The sequence below is a fragment of the Hemiscyllium ocellatum genome, chromosome 7, assembly GCF_020745735.1.
Source record: "Hemiscyllium ocellatum isolate sHemOce1 chromosome 7, sHemOce1.pat.X.cur, whole genome shotgun sequence".
Taxonomy (NCBI): Eukaryota; Metazoa; Chordata; class Chondrichthyes; order Orectolobiformes; family Hemiscylliidae; genus Hemiscyllium; species Hemiscyllium ocellatum.
The window spans coordinates 23,829,455-23,847,902 of NC_083407.1; positions in this window are offsets into that span (position 1 = coordinate 23,829,455).

Consider the following 18,448-nt stretch of genomic DNA (forward strand, 5'->3'; position numbering starts at 1 on the left):
TGCACCATCTATGCCTTGCCTTACCATTCCATGCCCTGCCTGTTTGACATAGGTATGTCAGGCAGAGCAAAAGGTTGCCATCACTACCATTCCTAGGCCGACTTTAGCATAAATGCGCAGATAGACTGTTCAGCATGTTGTCAGTATTGGAACACCCTGGTGGGTGGGGGAACATCTTGCTGTATGGCACACTGAGGTAGCAATGTAACACCGACAGAGTGGTGGGGGCTAGTCCCCAGTCATTAAGTGGGTGGTGCTGTCTGTCAGGAAGGTGGCAGTACCATCAATCACAGGTTTAATCCACAGGTAATCCAGTAGCTCACTCACAGTCAGTCATTCATTTGAGATGCTCAAGGTTCGGGGACTGTTCAGTGGTCAAGTCCTGTAGGATCAGCACAAGCTGACAGGGGAATCGCATGTTATTACTTGGGAAGGTGCAAAAAAACAGCAGCAGGGTCTGTCAGTCATGACTAGGTGCTGATCATCAAAGCTGGGCAGAGATCTAGGACAAATACATATTTCTGAAGTGTTCAGGGGAATGATGTGTAGGGACAGCATGAAATAGGAAGGGACAGAGTATACAGTCATTAGCAATAAAACGGGTCATGAGGGAAAAGGCAAAATCAGTGACTCTTTACCGAAACTCACATGGTATTCAGAACAAAATAAATGGCATAAATAGAGGGTAATGGATAAAACCTTTTAGCCAATGCACGGTTACAAGCAGGTCAAACTTGGGATCTAAATATACAGCCATGCGTGATATTTCAAAAGGTCAGGCAGGAAGGTAGGGTGAACGGTTTGATTTGTTTTTAAGAGATACAATAAATATGATAACAACAAGTGATCTCGGAGTGGATGTGAGGGAGAAAAGGGAAGGAAGGCACTAGAGGGAATTATCTATAGACCCCCCCTAATAATAGCTCTGCAGTTGGACAGAGCACAAAACATGAAATAATGAGGGCATGTGAAAAAGGCAGTACATTCATCATAGGTGACTTTAATCTTTATGTAAACAGGGAAAATCAAATCGGCAAAGGTAGTCATGAGGAAGGATACATGCAGTGTGTGCAGAACTGTTCCTGGAAAATTTGTTATTGAAACATAAAAATGTAAAAACTAGGAGCAGGAGAAGACCATTCAGCCCTCCAGCCTGCTCCACCATCCAATACAATCATGGCTAATCCTCTTTATCAATGCCATGTTCCTGATCCCTCCCAAAACCTTTGAAAGTTTTAAAATCTTAAAAAGTATCTGTCTCTTTTCTGAATATATTCAGTGACTTGTTATCCATAGCCTTCTGTGTCAAGAATTCCACTATTTTTGAGTGAATAAAGATTACCTCACCTCAGTCCTAAATAGTCTACTTTGAATCCTGAGACAATGCCCCCTGATTCTCGACTCCCCAAGCAGCGGAAACATCCTCCCTGTGTCTCGTCTATCCAGCCCTGTTAGAATTTTATATATTTTAAAATCATATTCTCTCTAATCCTGCAAAAGTCTAGTGAATACAAGCCTAGTCATAGCAATCTCTTCTCATAGGACTGTCCTGCTATCCCTGGTCTCAGCCTTATGAACCACCACTGCACTTCAGCTATGGCAACTATATCCTTTCTGAGATAGGGAGACCACAGCTGCATACTTCAGGTGTGGTCTCACCAAGTCCCTGTGCAACTGCAGTAAGACATCCCTTCTTCTGAACTCAAATCCTCTTACAATGAAGGCTAATACGCCATTTGCCTTCCAAATTGCTGGCTGCACCAACCTGTCTATTTTCATTAACTAGTATATAAACACACCCAGATCTCTTTGTATATCCACATTTCCCAATATATCATCACTTTATTAACACATTTCCTTTCTGTTTTCATATCAACGTGTATAATTTAGCTTCATGATCTTACGGGGGAGTGGTTGTGCATCTAATCACGGAGCAGGCTAGTTTGGACCTGGTAATGTGTAATAAATGATCTTAGAGTAAGAGATAATTAGGCGAACAGCAACCATAACATGGCAGAGTTTAAAATTAATTTTGAGAATGAGAAACTTGGGTTAGAAACAACTGTACAAACATAAATAAGGGTAATTACATTGGGGTGAGGGCTAGGTTCACTAGAGTCGACTCCAAAGATAGTTTCTCAGAAAAAAAATGTTGAGGAACAATTGTAAAACTTTAAGAAAATAATTCATGACTCACAGCAAAAATACAAGTTAATTCTGAAAAAGGATTCTGAGAAGGGGATAAACTAACAAGGGGAGTTAAGGATAATATCAAATTGAAAGAAAAACCATGCAATATGGCTTAGATTGGTGACAAATCAGTGTCAGGGAGAGGGTCTTACAGTGCTGGTCTGCAATAGTACCTATATTTAAAAATCTAACTCACTAGCTACGGAGTGCTGCAGAACTTCTCCAGCATGTGATAAATCACTACATAGATAAAAATTCTTATGCACTGAAAATATGATGGTGTCCTACTGTAGACCATAAGGCATAGGAGCAGAAATAGGCCATTCAGTCCATTGAGCTGAAAAAGTATTGCTGGTTAAAGCACAGCAGGTTAGGCAGCATCCAAGGAACAGGAAATTCGACGTTTCGGGCCAGAGCCCATTCCACCATTCAATGGCATCATGCCTGATCTGATAATCCTCAACTCCACTTTCCTGTCTTTCCCCTACAGCCCTTGATTCCCTTACTGATTAAAAATCTACCTTTATAAACATAATATCCCTCTCAAACTACTCATTCCATTTTGTTGTAAGCCATATTTCATATACATTTAAGAATAAACATAGCTTTCACAAAACATTTAACTATCTTATGAGTTTAAAACATCAATATACTTGGTCCTTTTTTCAGAGTTCTTTACCGGGAGTCAGATAGTATACATGGGCTATTGGCACGTGATTATCCAGCTCACTGCTGCAATGCCAAGCTACATATCGAATGACATGAATTAGAATAATTACCAAAAGTTCTCTCTACATCAGAAAGTTATCATTCAATGTCGTGAAAAAGACAGAATGGCATGAGATTACTGCTGAGTCACAGATTCCTTATAAAATGAGCACTGACATCTCATGACAAATTTACTCAGGCGCTGCTGACAGTATTCATCATTATTCATGATTTGGAGATGCTGGTGTTGGACTGGGATGTACAAAGTTAAAAATCACACAACACCAGACTATAGTCTAACAGATTTAATTGGAAGCACTAGCCTCCTGATGAAGGAGCGGCGCTCCGAAAGCTAGTGCTTCCAAATAAATCTGTTGGACTATAACCTGGTGTTGTGTGATTTTTAGCATCATTATTCAGACATGATCTCCCTCTTTATGACTAGTAAATCAAACTTTCCAGTTTGCGCTCCCTTAAACAGATTGACCCTTTTTCAGCTGGTGATCTCGTGAGGACAGGCACTTTCCATTTTTAATCCAAGCTCATTTAATATGCCCTCTATATAAATGTAACTGCACAAGCTAACAACTTGCAGCATTTCAATGATATGAAACAAGAATCACATCCCTCACCCTAGACATTCCTTTCAAATGTACCAACCCAAAAGGAGTCCTAACTTTCAACAAAGTAATACCAAAAGATAACCATGGCTCCATGCAGAAAATATTATAACTGCTACATAGTAACTGGAAACATATGCTAGTGAGTTAACAAAAGAGAGGAACATGCAGACACCTATGACATTTTAGCTAAAAGGTAAGAGATAAGCTGTTTTAATTTTTTTAAAATGAATAAGCTGAGGGTAGATTTAATTGAGTTGCATCAAATTATGAAAGACCTCTATGGAGTGGTTTGGAACAATCAATATCATTCACAGAAAGGTCAGTAACTGGTGTTGTGGAAGGTGGCTGTGAGGCAGACCCAGAAGCATTAGAGAGGAGTTGAGGATTTTTTTTTCACCCAGACAGTGGTGGAGATCTCAAACTCGCTGCCTGAAAGGGTATTGAAGCTGAAATCTTCTCTGCAAAAAATTGATTTTGCACTTGAGGTACCAAAACATATGACTAATGGCTGGACAGTGAGATAAGCTTGGATGGTTCTTTTTCAATCAGCACAAACTCAGTGCTTTATCATGGAATCATGAATTGTTATGCTACAGAAGGAGGGTACTTGCTCCAGCATGCCTGTGCCAACTCTTCAAATGAACAATGTTATGTAGTGCTAACCTGCTGCTTTTCCCCCAACCCTTGCACACTATTTCAATTCAAATAATCATCCTATACCCCTTTAATGCCTCAACTGAAACTGCCTCTACCACATCTATAGGCAATGTATTCCATTACCTAACTACTCGTTGTGGGACTAGTTTTTCTAACATCATCCTTGCTGCTTTTACACGTCACTTTAAAGCTATGCTTCCTCATCCCTATTCCTTTTATGAGCAGGAAAAACTTAGGTACCCTACAGCAAGCAGGCCATTCATCCTGTCGAGTCCACATCAACCTTCTGATAGTTCCCCAAACAGATCCACCCTATAAACCCTACATTTCCCGTATCTAGCCCACCTAAACTGCACATCCCTGAACCCTATGGGCAATTTACTATTGCCAATTCACCTAACCTGCACATCCTTTGACAGTGGGGGGAAACCAGAGCAAGCCCAGTGCAGACACAGTGAGAACGTGTAAACTCTACACAGTCACCTGAAGGTAGAATTGAACTTGGGTCCTTGGCATTGTGAGGTAATGGTGCTAACCATTGAGCCACTGTTCCACATTCACAATCTACTCTATCCAGGTTATATATTTCTACACACAGTAAATGTGTATTCCATCCAAGACCCCTGAGAACTCAGTGTTCTCGGTATGAAAATCCTGCATGACAGAATATTACAGACCTTTGATAACCTGCATCTCCCATTATATTGAGCTGGCAAGCAGCTCAACTTGGCTCTGATCAGCCATTTGTTTCTTTTCAAAGTTCGCTGGTAAATTTTGCCTACCTCTATTTTGAAGCCACTGGTGTCTTGTTGAGGTTTGTCCTGTAGGTCCTTTCCTGCCCTCAGTAGAAATGTCATTCTTCCTGATGTGATCTTTGACATTGCATACTTCAAAGCAACTTGATCATAGAATGCCATAACAGTTAAGAGTTATCATCACCTGGTACCAAAAGGTGTAGTGGCCCTAAGGAAAACTCTGGCTAATGTTCTTGTTCTTAAATTAAAGCATGATAACCAATTGCGCTGTCACTCCATGGCCTCTATGGGATTTATTTAGATCTCAAATATGGGATATAGAACAACAAATAACTTTACAGCACAAAAACAAATTGTTCCGGTTAACTGGACAACTATCCCTATATTCCATATGGGTACTCTTTCAGCCTATTTCACACAATAATTCTCATGTGGTTTTGCTACTCATTGAAAAAATACCTGCTAATTCATTTGGGATGTGGACCATTTCTACAGGCTGAAGAAGTTTTGGAATACCATATTCAATTCTTCTCTCCCTGCTTTAAGAAATGTGTTATTAAACTTGAAAGGGTGCAGAAAAGATTTCCAAGGATGTTGTTAGAGTTAGAAGGTTTGAGCCACAAGGAGAGGCTGCATTGGCTGAGGTTATTTTCTCAGGAGCATCTGAAGATGAAGGGTGACATTATATAGGTTTATAAAATCATGAGGGATAGAGTCATAGAGATGTACAGCATGGAAACAGACTCTTCGGTCCAACTGTCCATGCCGACCAGATATCCCAATGCTGTCTAGTCCCACTTGCCAGCAACCAGCTCCAAACCCTTCCTATTCCTATACCCATCCAGTTCCCTTTTAAATGTTGCAATTGTACCAGCCTCCACCACTTCCTCTGGCAGCTTATCCCATACATGCACCACACTCTGCAGGAAAAAGTTGTCCCTTAGGTCTCTTATATATCTTTCCCCTCTCACCCTAAACTTATGCCCTCTAGTTCTGGACTCCCCAACCCCAGGGAAAAGACATTGTCTACTTTCCCTATCCATGCCCTTCATGATTTTATAAACTTCTATAAGGTCACCCCTCAGCCTCTGACTCTCCAGGGAAAACAGCCTTGTCAACCTCTCCCTCTTATTCAAATCTTTCAAACCAGGCAACATCCTCGTAAATCTTTTCTGAACCCTTTCAAATTTCACAACATTCTTCTGATAGACAGGAGGCCAGAATTGCACATAATACTCCAAAACTGGCCTAACCAATGTCCTGTATAGATGCAATATGACCTCCCACCTCCTATACCCAGTGCTCTGACCAATAAAGGAAAGCATAACAAACACCTTCTTCATTATCCTATCCAACTGCTATTCCACTTTCAAGGAACTATGAGTCTGCACTCCAAGGTCTCTTTGTTCAGCAACACTCTCCAGGATCTTACTGTTAAGTGTATAAAACCTGCCCTGATTTGCCTTTTCAAAATGCAGCACCTTGCATTTATCTAAATTAAACTCCATCTGCCACTCCTCACTCATTAGCCCACATGATCAAGATCCCGTTGTACTCTGAAGTAACCTCATTCACTGTCCACTACACCTCCAACTTTGGTATGATCTGCAAACTTACTAATTATACTTCCTATGTTCACATCCAAATCATTCATGTAAATGACAAAAAATAGTGGACCCAGCACTGATCCTTGTGGCACTCCATATGCATTGGGTGAATAGCCAATGTCTTTTTCCCAGGGTAGGGGAGTCCGATCCGGGTTCAATTCCCGACTCAGGCGACTGACTGTGTGGAGTTTGCACGTTCTCCCCGTGTCTGCGTGGGTTTCCTCCGGGTGCTCCGGTTTCCTCCCACAGTCCAAAGATATGCGGGTCAGGTGAATTGGCCATGCTAAATTGCCCGTAGTGTTAGGTAAGGGGTAAATGTAGGGGTATGGGTGGGTTGCGCTTCGGCGGGTCGGTGTGGACTTGTTGGGCCGAAGGGCCTGTTTCCACACTGTAAGTAATCTAATCTAATCTAAAAAACTAGAGGGCATAGGTTTAATATGAGAGGGGAAAGATATAAAAGGGACCAAAAGGGCAACTTTTTATCACAGAGGGTGGTGCGTGTATGGAAAGAACTGCCAGAGGAAGAGGCGGAGGCTGGTACAATTACAACATTTAAAAGGTATTTAGATGGGTACATGAACATAGAACATAGAACATTACAGCACAGTACAGGCCCTTTGGCTCTCGATGTTGCACCGACCTGTCATACCAATCTGAAGCCCATCTAACCTACATTATTCCATGTACGTCCATATGCTTGTCCAATGACGACCTAAATATACTTAAAGTTGGCGAATCTACTACCGTTGAATGCAAAGCATTCCATACCCTTACTACTCTCTGAGTAAAGAAACTACCTCTGACATCTGTCCTATATCTATCACCCCTCAATTTAAAGCTATGTCCCCTCATGCTCACCGTCACTATACTGGGAAAAAGGCTCTCCTTGCCCACCCTATTTAACCCTCTGATTATCTTATATGTCTCTATTAAGTCACTTCTCAACCTTCTTCTCGCCAACAAAAACAGCCTCAAGTCCCTCAGCCTTTCCTTGTAAGATCTTCCCTCCATATCAGGCAATATCCTAGTAAATCTCCTCTGCACCCTTTCCAAAGCTTCCACACCCTTCTTATAATGCGGTGACCAGAACTGTACACAATACTCCAAGTGCGGCCGCACCAGAGTTTTGTACAGTTGTAGCATAACCTCGTGGTTCCGGAACTCAATCCCTCTATTAATAAAAGCTAAAACACTGTCTGCATTTTTAACAACACTGTCAACCTGGGTGGCAACTTTCAAGGATCTGTGTACCTGGACACTGAGATCTCTCTGCTCATCTACACTACCAAGAATCTTTCCATTAGCCCAGTACTTAGCATTCCGGTTACTCCGACCAAAATTAATCACCTCACACTTGTCTGCATTAAACTCCATTTGCCAACTCACAGCCCAGCTCTGCAGCTCATCTATGTCTCTCTGTAACCTACAACATCCTTCGTCATTATCCACAACTCCATTGACCTTAGTGTCGTCTGAAAATTTACTAACCCACCCTTCTATGCCCTCATCCAGGTCGTTTATAAAAATGACGAACAGCAGTGGACCCAACACTGACCCTTGCGGTTCACCACTAGTTACTGGACTCTAGGATGATCATTTCCCATCGACCACCACCCTCTGTCTTCTTTCAGCAAGCCAATTACTGATCCAATCTGCTATATCTTCCACAAGCCCATTCCTCCGCATTTTGTTCAATAGCCTACTGTGGGGAACCTTATCGAATGCCTTGCTGAAACCGGTTTACTCTCAACTACCTGTTTGGTCACCTTCTCAAAGAACTCAATAAGGTTTGTGAGGCACGACCTACCCTTCACAAAACCGTGCTGACTATCCCTAATCAAATTATTATTTTCTAGATGATTATAAATCCTAACCTTTTCCAACACTTTACAAACAACTGAAGTAAGACTCACTGGTCTATAATTACCTGGGTTGACTCTATGCCCTTTCTTGAACAGGGGAACCACATTTGCTATCCTCCAGTCTTCTGGCACTATTCCTGTAGACAATGAAGATTTAAAGATCAATGCCAAAGGCTCGGCAATCTCCTCCTTGACTTCCCAGAGGATCCTAGGATAAATCCCATCCAGCACAGGGGACTTATCTATTTTCACACTCTGCAGGATTTCTAATACCTCTTCCTTGTGAACCTCAATCCCACCTAGTCTAGTAGCCTGTATCTCAGTATTCTCTTCGACAATATTGTCGGTTTCTAGAGTGAATACTGTCGAAAAATATTCATTACGTGCTTCCCCTATCTCCTCTGACTCCATACACAACTTTCCACTACTATCCTTGATTGGCCCTAATCTTACTCTCGTCATTCTTTTATTCCTTAAGTACCTATAGAAAGCCTTAGGGTTTACCCTGATCCTATCTGCCAATAACTTCTCATGTCTCCTCCTGGCTTTTCTGAGCTCTCTCTTTAGATCTTTCCTGGCTACCTTGTAACCCTCAAGTGCCCTAACTGAGCCTTCACACCTCATCCTAACATAGTTAAAAATCACACAACACCAGGTTATAGTCCAACAGGTTTAATTAGAAGCACATTAGCTTTTGGAACGACGCTCCTTCATCAGGTGATAGTGGAGCCCTCCACTATCACCGGATGAAGGAGTGTCACTCTGAAAGCTCGTGTGCTTCCAATTAAACCTGTTGGACTATAACCTGGTGTTGTGTGATTTTTAACTTTGTACACCCCAGTCCAACACCAGCATCTCCAAATCATCCTAACATAAGCCTTCTTGTTTCTCTTGACCAGAGATTCCACTTCCTTCATAAACCACGGCTCCTGTGCTCTACAGCTTCCTCCCTGCCTGACAGGTACATACTTATCTAGGACACTCAGGAACTTTTCCTTGAATAAGCTCCACATTTCTAATGTGCCCATCCCCTGCAGTTTCCTTCCCCATCCTATGCATCCTAAATCTTGCCTAATTGCATCGTAATTGCCTTTCCCCCAGCTGTAACTCTTGCCCAGTGGTATACACCTACCCCTTTCTATCTATGAATAGGAAGTGTTCAGAAGATTATGGGGCAAATGTAGTAAATGGGACTAGACTAATTTAAGATAACTAGTCAGCCTGGATGAATTAGACTGAAGGGTCTGATTTTGTGCTGTACATTTCTATGCCTCTAAACTGTGTCCATGCTTTCAGGTGTTTATAAGAAGGTGAACGCAATGAAATGTTCAAGACGATAAGTGGGATTGACTGACACTGACAGTTTGTTTTCCGTACTGTGCAATACAAAACAGGGGAGCACAGCCTAAATGCAAGGGACCAATTGTTTAAGATGAAATATTTTCACTCAGCGGGCTCTGAATCTGTTGAATTCCCAACATCAGAGGGCTGTGGAGGCACCAATGCACGCACCAATATTATTAAGGCAGACCTCTCAGCGATGTGGAAACGGGTTGGGAAAGTTGAATTGAAAGCAAAGGCCAGTGATGATCATATAAAGAAGGAAAATATTACCACTTTACCTGATCTGGGAGGCGATGGTCTCGTGGTATTGTTAGACTATCAATCCAGTGACCCAGGTAATGTCCCAGAGATTGGAGTTTAAATCCTGCTGGGTTAGATAAATTAAATGTATAAAAGTCTGGAATTAAGGATCTCATGATGATTGGGGATAAAAAGACATTTGATTCACTCATGTTCTTGAGAGAAGAAATGCCCATACCTGGTTTGGACTACCTATGAGTCTGGACCCACAGCAATGTATTTGACTTTTAACTATCCTGTGGGCAATTAGGGATGAGGGATAAATGATGGTCTAGTCAGTGATGCCCATGTGCTGAGAATTAAAATGGGGAAAAAAAATCAGGCATACATGTGACTTCAGGCCCATAGCAAGGTGTTGACTCTTAAACACCCTGTGAAATGACCTAGCAAGCAAGTTCCTCAGTTCAAGGTCAGTTAGAGACGGGAAATAAATGGTGGCCTTCCCAGTGACAACCACATCAATCCAGGAAAGGGCGAGTTAAAAAAAAAGTGGATATTGGCCAGGCCCTTGTGGTTTTATCCTGCTCCTGATTTTGTTTTAAAGCGCCCATACTGGAGTTCGAATCCCCCCCCACCTCAGAAAATATGCTTGAGATGCTCAGCCTTTTCTGTTATTCCATCAGGTTGTGCATGCAGATACCGTCCCCTGGAAAGATCAACTGGTGTCATTGTTCTGAAGTTGAATAAAGTAGTTTTCTTGAAAAAAAACAAAAACAGACATTGTTGGGAAAGCTTAGCAGGTCTGACAGCCTCTGTGGAGAGAAGTCAGAGCACATGTTACAGGTTGAGTGACCCTTCCCCAGTGGGGTAGGGTGCGGATTTGAAATCCACGCCAAGAATAGTTCAGGAAGTGAACAGGGTGCACCTTAGCATTGTCGAGGCACTGAGATTATACAAGCTGCACCTCTCGATTTAAAGACTCGTGGCAACAATTGCAAACATTATGCTCTGTCAATCATAATTCCTCCTGGCGATCCAAATGATCGCGACTTCTTTTTTATTTTTAAAAAAACCGGTGCGTTTGCTGCAGCCGTCAGATTGGGACGTCTTTCGTTCAAGAAGCGGCGGGGGAAGAGCTACAATTTCCCCTCCAGCTCCCTGAAGGTGAACCGCCCTGATTGTGCAAACTGCATTGAGACACCAGACACATCTCCGCGGAAAGAGAGAGAGGCCACTGGCAGAAGGTCATTTGTCCCAGCCTGGTTTCTGATTTTCCTCGCTGCGTTTCTGACGCCCACCCCGTTCCTCCTCCTCCCCCGCTCCCCCAGGCGGATACATTTCTCGCCCTGGTTTCCTCCTGTAACCTTCCTGGCTGGCAGTAGGGGCTGGGGGCACAGTTCAGGCCGTGCCCGGGACTGAGTGAGTGCCCTGGGTGGGGGTTGCAGGCATCAGACAGTGTGGATTCAGTAAATCCTCCCCCTCTCCCATCAAGCCGCCAGACAGCACGTCCCAATGGCCAGGTCCAGCAGCTACTGAGAGTCACCAGGGACTGGGAGCCACAGCGGTATCAATGGACTGACTTTTCCTCATCCCAGCTCGAACAGCAAGCAGCCGTGCCCCGAGCTCATGATCTATTTGAAGATGTCCGGAGTTGGACCTTTATTTACCAAAGAAATTCCAGGAGACGGGCTCCAGCCGCCCATCTTTCAGGTAAAGAGATGCCTGAAATTGTTCGTTGCCGAGGAAGGGTCCCGAAACGTTAACTCTTGATTTCTTTCCACAGATGCCGCCGGACTTGCTGAGCTTTTCCAGCAATTCCTGCTTTTGTTTCAGAAGGTGTTGAGTTAAAATGTTGATTTGCTGCTTTCTCCCGAACCCCAGTTTGTGATTTATTTTGCATTGTGTAAACAGAGAGCTCGAACTCATTTTGAAATATTCACAAAAGTGCTACTTTTAACTATTGCATTTCGCTCGGGTAAAGAACGCAATTTCTCTTTCTCTAAGGTTTCCCCTCGATGTAAAGAACAAACATTTCACTTTGTCAGGTTGATTCCTGAGGAAGAAAAGGACGAATCATTCCATCTAATGCGTTATTCGAGTTGCTACAACCCACTGTTTTAATGTTGTAAGATTTCACAATTAAATCGAGTAGCAATTCATTGACCTCTCCCTCTCTCTCTCTCTCTCCCCCCCTCCCTGGTTCGGAAAGTTGACCCGGGTGAACAGAAGGAGGAGCAGATTAAAACGTTCCGATGGAAGCACATCGTCCGAAACAACTTCCACCAGTTTCATTCTCCGACAGGTAGGGCGTCAGAGATATTTTCCAATCACTCTGTTCGGACCTCACCTCCTGGGGAGGTTGGACTTGAACCCTGACCTTCTGGAGCAGAGGTCCCACTGTGTTTCCCGAGCAAAAGCATCAAGCCGCCTCTCCTCGCGCTTTGCGGGCAATACACAGCAGAAAATACTCGTTAAATGCTCATAACAGCTGAACTTCTGATTCCATTCATCAAAAGAGCCAGCTCCGTGACATTGCACCTTTGTGACTGGGACTTGGTAACCTATTTAGCCTGAAGACAATTTAAATATGGCATAATTTTATTTTTTGATAAGGAGATATATTGACGTTTCCAGCACCTTCTATTTCTTCCATCGCAGCCTTTTTATTTAAATCTGAAAAAGCTATTATAATATAAATTAGGTCTAATTAGCATAATCCATTAGTGTCATCACTAATAGCATAATGATTACAACCTTGCAGGAGGATTTCGGATTTAGAGATGTGACTTTGTTGTTTGATAAAGTTAATTTTGGACTCCCCATGAGCTGCCAGAGGAAATAAGTGGTGGCTGACGCAAATACAACATTTAAAAGGATGGCTCTGAATAGGAAGGGTTTAGAGGGATACAGGACAAATGCTGGCAAATGGGACTAGATTAATTTAGGATATCTGGTTGACATGGATAAATTGGAGCAAAGGGTCTGTTTTCATGCTGTATATCTCTAGGACTTTACTGTAACTCAAGCATTGTAGGTCAGGGGATAGCAGATGTTTGTGGGTAGCACAGGGGCTGTGGTGATATTTGTTTCAGATTCCCCTTGATTTGCTCAATCTCATTACTAAAAGCAAAAGGTGGAAAAGTGGGTGATATTCAGGAGTGTGGATTCTACTCCAAATGAATATTGCTGGAAAAAAAATGTTATACCCAAAAGGAATGCTCTGTAATGAGCTTCTCTGATCTGATAACTGTCATGTTCCAGATTAAGAATGTTGTTGCTGCTGCTCCGTGTTCAAATCAAGAATCTGTACGATGTAAGAAAGCGAACTACTGCGGATGCTGGAATCTGTACAATGTACTTGTCTCACTAATCTGTGACATGTCTAGAGTTTACTTTGGAAGAAGGAACATGAATAAAGAGTACTGGGCTAATGGAAAGATTCTTGGTAGTGTAGAAGAGCAGAGGAATCTGTGTCCGTGTACATAGATCCCTGCAAATTGCTATCTAGGTCAATCGGGTTGTTAAGAAGGCATACTGTGTATTACCTTTTATTGGTAGGGATTGAGTTCTGGAGCCATGAGGTCATGCTGCAGCTGTACAAAACTTTGGTGTCGCCACACTTGGAGTATTGCATACAGTTCTGGTCATCGCATAATAGGAAGAATGTGGAAGCTTTGGAAAAGACTCAGAAGAGATTTACTAAAGTCGGTAGAGTAGTGGTCAGTATGGAAGAATGTTGCAGGTTGCAGTGAGACTTGAATAAACTAATTGGGCTGAGAGGTGGCAAATGGAGTTCAATGCAGATAAATGTGAGGTGATTCACTCTGGGAAGAATAACAGGAAGGCAGAATACTGGGTCAATGGAAAGATTCTTGGTAATGTGGATGTGCAGAGAGATCTTGGAGTCCATGTACATAGATTCCTGAAAGTTGCCACCCAGGCAACATGTTAAGAAGACATATGGTGTGTTAGGTTTTATTGGTAGAGGGTTTGAGTAATGTCATACTGCAACTACACAAAACACTAGTGTGGCAACAATTGGAATATTGTGTACAGTTCTGGTCACCCCATAACAGGATAGATGTGGAAGCATTGGAAAAGGTGCAGAGGAGATTTACCAGGATGTTGCCTGGTCTGGAGGGAAGGTCTTATGAGGAAAGGCTGAGAGACTTGGGTCTGTTCTCATTGGCAAGATGGCTAAGGGGGCATTTGATAGAGACATACAAGATGATCAGAGGATTAGATAGAGTAGATAGTGAAAGTCTTTTGCCTCGGATGATGACGTCAGCTTTACTGAGAGAGTGGTAAGGGCGTGGAATGCCCTGCCTGCCAATATAGTTAACTCAGCCACATTAGGGACATTTAAACAATCCTTGCATAAGCACATGGATGATGATGGGATAGTATAGGAGGATGGGCTTTGATTAGTTCACATCAGGAATTCCTGATGAAAGGCTTTTGTCCGAAACGTCAATTTTCCTGCTCCTCGGATGCTGCCTGACCTGCTGTGCTTTTCCAGCACCACTCTAAACTGGACTCTGGTTTCCAGCATCTGCAGTCCTCACTTTTGCCTTAGATAAGTTTACAAGTCAGGGCAATGTTGAGGACCGAAGGGCCTGTTCTGCGCTGCATTGTTCTATGCGCTAATGTTGCTTTCTAGGCCAAAACTTGGCAAACTGGCTGCTGCATCTCATCTATACAACAGTTTACCCGATAGCTCAGTGGCATTACTAATGATGCTTGGACAGCTCAGTCGGCACAGCATTAGACTCTTTAGGGTGACATGGTGGCTCAGTGATTAGCACGACTGCCTCATAATACCAGGAACTTGGGTTCAATTCCAGTCTCAGGCAACTGTCTGTGTGGATTTTGCACAATTTCCCCATGTCTGCATGGGTTTCCTTCAAGTGCTCCAGTTTCCTCCCACAGTCCAAAGATGTGCAGGTTTGGTGAATTGGCCATGCTAAATTACCCATAGTGTTCAGGGATGTAGGATCAGTGGATTAGTCAGAGAAAATGTAGAGTAAAGAATAGGGGAATGGGTCTGGGTCTGGGTGGTATGCTCTTTGTAGGGTCAGTGTGGACTTGTTAGACCAAATGGCCTGTTTCCACATTGTAGAGAATCTACGATTTTTCTAAAATGATTCTGTGATAAGGCGCTATATAAATACATGTTCATCAAAAAGCAATTTCAAATAAACAATATGGTTAAAGATTTTGGGAGATCTTAGCAAGACTTATACACTTAATGGTAAGTTCCTAGGGAGTGTTGCTGAACAAAGAGACCTTGGAGTGCTGATTCATAGCTCCTTGAAAGTGGAGTCTCAGGTAGATAGGATAGTGAAGAAGGCATTTGATATGCTTTCTTTTATTGGTCAGAGCACTGAGTACAGGATTGGGAGGGTCATGTTGCAGCTGAACAGGACATTGGTTAGGCCACTGTTGGAATGTTGCATGCAATTCTGGTCTCCTTCCTATCGGAAAGATGTTGGGAAACTGAAAGTGTTCAGAAAAGATTTACAAAGATGTTGCCAGAGTTGGAGGATCTGAGCTACAGGGAGAAGCTGAATAGGCTGGGGCTGTTTTCCCTGGAGCGTCGGAGGCTGAGGGGTGACCTTATAGAGGTTTACAAAATTATGAGGGGCATGGATAGGGTAAATAGGCAAAGTCTTTTCCCTGGGGTTGAGGAGTCCAGAACTAGAGGGAATAAGTTTAGGGTGAGAGGGAAAAGATATAAAAGAGACCTAAGGGGTAACTTTTTCACACAGAGGGTGGTACGTGTATGGAATGAGCTGCCAGAGGATGTGGTGGAGGCTGGTACAATTGCAACATTTAAGAGGCATTTGGATGGGTATATGAATAGGAAGGGTTTGGAGGGATATGGGCCGGGTGCTGGCCCATGTTTGAGGGGGCAGGTACAGATGGACATTTCTTGGATTGGAAACGAGTTGAAAGTGTTACTCCTCAGGGATTGGTGTTGGACCATTGTCTTTTTTGGATTGGCATAAACAATTCAAAATCTCTAAATTTGCAAATTATACTACGCTGAGGAGAGTATTGAATTATGAGGATGATACTGAGCAACCTCAGGGCAACTTTGTCAAGTTGGCTAAATGATCTGGCAGATGAATTTCAATGCAATGAAATGTGAGGTAATGCATTTTGGTGCAAGTAACAAAGAGAAACAATACAGACTTAATGGTACAACTTTGCGAGGAGTCTGGTGGCAGAGGGACCTTGGGGTTCACATGCACGATTCTCCGAATCTTGGCCAAGAAAGTTGAAACAGTTCAAAAGAAGGCTTATAGGATTCTTCAGTTTATAAATAGAGACATGGAGTGTAGGTGGTGCTACACCTTTACAAATCAATTATCAGACCATTTTTTGAGTTTTGTGTTCAGGTTTGGGCACCTTATTTAAGGAAGACCCTGGAGAATGTTTAAGGGAGATTTACTAGAATGATACCAGGAATGAGGGATTTTAGGTACAAGGAAAGCTTCGAGAAATTGGGCTTATTCTTCTGAGCAGAGATGCTTAAGAGGTGACTTCATTGAGGAGTTCAAGATTATGAACAATTTTGACAGGGTAAAGGGGGATATCCTGTTTCCACTTGTTGATATGTCAGTAATGAGGGCAGTCACAATTTCAAGATTGTCAGTGAGAGAGCAAGGTGTGAGATGAGGAGAACCTTCTTTACTCAGAGAGATGTTAGGATTTGGAATGCACTGCCTGGGACAGAACTGGATATATATTTGAAAGTGATGAATTTAGAGGGCAAGGGATGTAGGGCTGGAGAATGGGACTAGCTGGTAGCTCTTGAGGAGCTGATGTAGACATGATGGGTCAAGTGGCCTTCTTTTGTACTGTAAAATTCAGTGATTCTATAAATTTCATTTTGTATATGATCTCAATAGCTTAAAAAGTGTTCTGGAAAAGGCAAGCAAGCCAACGATGTAGATGGGAGTGGCAAGGTTCCTTGTGGTAGGCTGGTTAGCAAGGTTAGATCACATGGAACTGAAAATGTGTTGCTGGTTAAAGCACAGCAGGTCAGGCAGCATCCAAGGAACAGGAAATTCGACGTTTCGGGCCAGAGCCCTTCATCCTAATGAAGAGCTCTGGCCCGAAACGTCGAATTTCCTGTTCCTGGATGCTGCCTAACCTGCTGTGCTTTAACCAGCAACACATTTTCAGCTCTGATCTCCAGCATCTGCAGACCTCACTTTTTACTCGTAGATCACATGGAATACAGACAGAACTAGGCATTTGGCTTGAAGATAGAAGACAGAGGGTGGTGGTTAAAGGTTCCTTATCAGACTAGAAGCCTGTGACCAGTTACATGCCACAAGGATCGGTGTCTGGGTTCACTGATTTTCATCATTTACATAAATGATTTGGATGTGAACATAGGAGGTATGGTTAGTAAGTTTGCAGATGGCACAAAATTGAGGTGTAGTGGATAGCGAAGAAGGTTACATCAGAGTACAGGATCTTGATCAGATGGCTGATGAGCTGAGGAGTGTCTGATGGAGTTTTATTTAGATGAATATGAGGTGCTACATTTCAGAATGGCAAATCAGAGCAGGTCTTATACGCTTAATGGTAAGGTCCTGGGGTGTGTTGCTGAACAACGAGATCTTGTAGTGCAGGTCCGTATTTCCTTGAAAGTTGAGTCACAGGTAGATAGGATAATGAAGAAAGCATTTGGGATGCTTGGTATTGGTCAGTGCACTGAGTATCGAAGTTTGGAGGTTTATTTATAGTCATAGAGTCATAGAGATGTACAGCATGGAAACAGACGCTTCAGTCCAACCTGTCCATGCCGACCAGATATCCCAACCCAATCTAGTCCCATCTGCCAGCACCCGGCCCATATCCCTCCAAACCCTTCCTATTCATATACCCATCCAAATGCCTCTTAAATGTTGCAATTGTACCAGCCTGCACCACATCCTCTGGCAGCTCATTCCATACACGTACCACCCTCTGTGTGAAAAAGTTGCCCCTTAGGTCTCTTTTATATCTTTCCCCTCTCACCCTAAACCTATGTCCTCTAGTTCTGGACTCCCCGACCCCAGGGAAAAGACTTTGTCTGTTTATCCTGTCCACACCCCTCATAATTTTGTAAACCTCTATAAGGTCACCCCTCAGCCTCTGATGCTACAGGGAAACAGCCCAAGCCTATTCAGTTTCTCCCAACCCTGGCAACATCCTTGCAAATCTTTTCTGAACCCTGTCAAGTTTCCCAACATCTTTCCAATAGGAAGGAGACCAGAATTGCATGCAATATTCCAACAGTGACCTAACCAATGCCCTGTTCAGCCGCAACATGACCTCCCAACTCCTGTACTCAATACTCTGACCAATAAAGGAAAGCATACCAAACGCCTTCTTCATTATCCTATCTATCTGTGACTCCACTTTCAAGGAGCTATGAACCTGCACTCCAGGGTCTCTTTGTTCAG